The following is a 3,037-nucleotide window of genomic DNA, read 5'->3' on the forward strand; positions in this document are numbered from 1 at the left end:
TGTTTTGTTTCATTTTTGTTTGTTTGTTTTTCTACAAAGATCAGTTCCTTAAAAATAGATGCTCCTGGGATATGAATAAAGAAAATATGTCTGAAAGGTGAGGATTTCAAACAGTAGACTTCTTCCTCCTTCAAACTGCTGACCCCACGATGGTAGGCATCGCACCTTCTGCCTCCTGCTCAGCCTCTGTTCCTGGAGGTGAGCACACCCAGTCTTTCACTTGGAGAAGCTGCTGGTCAGGCCCATCTCCTCCTCCTCCTGCAGTAGTGCTTCAGTGGGAATCAGATTGGACGGCGGCGTGTCCAGGTTCTGGAGGGACAGAAACTCTGACGTATCCATGGCACATAACGTTTCTGTCTGAGGGTCTGAAAGAGTCACTGCTTGTCTGCTTTGCTCACAGGAAGAGGATGCGGTGGAGTAGGACGACAGGGGGATCGTGGGCAGGAGAAAAAGTCTGCAGTGGTAGCTTCAGGCTGGGTTCATCAGGAGGCTGGGCGCTCAGCGCTGGAGCGGGAGGGGAAGGACAGCCCTTCCTCCTGCTGGCCGCCCTCTCCTTGGTGGAGTCCCAGCACGCACACTGACACTGACAGGCCTCCTCTTGTTTGATGATGATCACAGGGGGCGCTGAGGCCCACGTGCTGTACAGCACTCCCTGTGCTACTGGTACTGCAGTGGACAAAAAAACACCTTCTCAACTTTAGATGTTTGCTGAATTTGTTCTTGGGTGTGTGGTGAGCTGGTGGCACCATTCAGTAACCACTGTAAGTTCTGTTCTCCCATGACCAGGGTGGGCTGCAGGAGAGCCGTGCTGGGAGTCGGGGTGATGGTTATATTGGGATTACTAGTTAGGACGGAGTTGGCATCCAGGGGCCGAGTCTGGACCATGGCCGGCAGGGGCTCAGTAGTACTCTGTGGTTGAGGCGGTGCTGCCATGGCTGACGCCACTGCCGCTGCTGACGCCAAAGCCCCAGCGACAACAGAAAGTCCCAGTACGATGGGTTGCAGTGCCTGGGGGTGCGGAAGAAACTCTTGATGATTAGCAGCAAACTGTGTGCTGTGGGGAACAGGCACTTCTGCAGGTTGTAAGAGAGCAGGCAGGTTGCCAAAGGCAGCTTGCTGGGAGCCAGTTCCTAGGGAGGGAGCAGGCAGAGGAGCAGACGGTGCTGAGGCCGGTAGTAGAGGCCGGGGTGGCTCGGAGATGCCAGGCTGTCTGTTGAGGATCTTTCTGAATTGCTGGATCAGCTGTCTTCTGGAACATTGGTTCAAAAATGATGGCTGGTGAAAGTGAGCGTTCTGGCCTGTATTGGAATGTTCTTGAAATTCGGAATCTGTGGACAGAAGGCTTAAATTCCTCAGAGTGAGTGATTTGTATCCTCGGATCCATTGTGATTTAGAAGTGCACTGTATGAATTTCCTTTGTTATCGTGACCTTTCATGTGACTTTTGGGACTGTATTGAGTGCTGAATGTTTTCTTACAGCCATAACTGGGGCAGAAAAAGGGTCTTTCACCAGTATGTGTACGGACGTGAGTTTTAAGGTGGTGGCTTGCTGCAAATGCATTTCCACAGCCATCATGATCACACCGAAATGGCTTTTCTCCTGTCTGGGTTCGAATGTGCTTCCTCAGATCACTGAGCGTGGTGAAGTACTTGCCACAGCCTTCAGATTCACAGTTAAACGTCTTCCCTGTGTGAAGCCTCTCATGTGCTTTCAGCCTGTACAGCTGTTGAACGCCTTCTCACAGCCCTGAGCTTCGCACTGAAAAGGCTTCTCCTTCGTGTGCACCGCACGTGGATCCTGAGGCTGTAGGAGGTGAGGAAGGCCTTGCCGTAGCCCTCCTGATTACAGACAAAGGTGTACTCTCCCCGGTGGGTCTGCTGGTGGGTGCGCAGGTTGCCTGCTGTGCTGTAGGTGCGGGGACAGCCCTCAAAGGTGCACTGGTACCGCTTTATAGCGCTTTACTTCGTTTCGTTTCGTTTCTGGACATTCCGACAGCACTGTGAGGGTTGCACCTTCGATATTGCTTGGCATGGACGTGGAACCAGGGTTTATTGTTAAATGATTCTGATCTGGTGAGATAATGTGTTGCACATAACCCTGGGACATTGCTTCATGATCTATTAGATGAAAGCCCTCTTCACCCCCTACTAGAAAAGGCAAGTGTTCTCCGCACTGTCCGTCGTCATCTTCATCTTCCAAAATGCCAGGATCCTGCTCGATAAGAACAGTTGTCCTATCATAACAGTTCCAGATGAGGAAGGCACCAGTCCGTTCTTATCCACAAACCTGAGCATCTTGTCATCGGGTGTCAGCTCATCTTCCTCTACCTCAAAGTAGCTGATGCTGTCGTCTGGACTGTGTTCCCCCAAGGTTCAGTCGTGCTCAGCCCAATTGTGAGAAATGGAAAGGCAGTGACCTGTCTCCGCAGCTTCCGGCAACGGCGGCGGCGGCAGCAGCTTCTTCCCCGCCCAGCGGCACCAAAGCTTTCTCTTTTTAAGTGAATTTTATTTCAAATGGCTTACATTACTTACCTTACAGTAGATAGGCAATTAGTCTAAAGGAATCTCTTTTCTAATTTCATTTCCTTCAAGAGGACTTTTCTCCACCATTTCACCTTCTTGACTTTCCTGTCCTTGTATTGATGGGGTAGTATATTTCCACTACCTTTGCAATCTTTTTTCATTCCCCTTACAACTGAATTTAATTTAGTCTGCCATTCTAGACATGAAGTGTTGGTCCAATTGAGTTATTTAAACTCAAAAGGTACAGGATTTTTATTACTCCAATTCAAGCTTTATATGTGACAAGTTTGTCAAAGATGGAAACCCAAGATTATTTTTAAAAGAGGAAATGATTATCTTGTGTTTGTGACTTTGGATAATGCATATAGCAGAACTGATAACCACCCTTACTCCTGACGCCTATGATCTCCCAGACCATCTAGCACCTGTTAATCTATTGAAATTTACCATACATTTTTCCTTTCATCTTAACCTTACATTAAATATTTCCTGCAATGTAGATATCTGAGCCACT

General features: G+C 48.8%; 1 pseudogene; it reads right to left on the reverse strand.

Annotated features, from left to right (window-relative positions):
• Nucleotides 1-216: 216 nt before the first annotated feature.
• Nucleotides 217-2,364, reverse strand: LOC131765572 (metal regulatory transcription factor 1 pseudogene; annotated as a pseudogene).
• Between the last annotated feature and the right edge of the window lie 673 nt (nt 2,365-3,037).

This window comes from Kogia breviceps, chromosome 11, assembly GCF_026419965.1.
Source record: "Kogia breviceps isolate mKogBre1 chromosome 11, mKogBre1 haplotype 1, whole genome shotgun sequence".
Lineage (NCBI taxonomy): Eukaryota > Metazoa > Chordata > Mammalia > Artiodactyla > Physeteridae > Kogia > Kogia breviceps.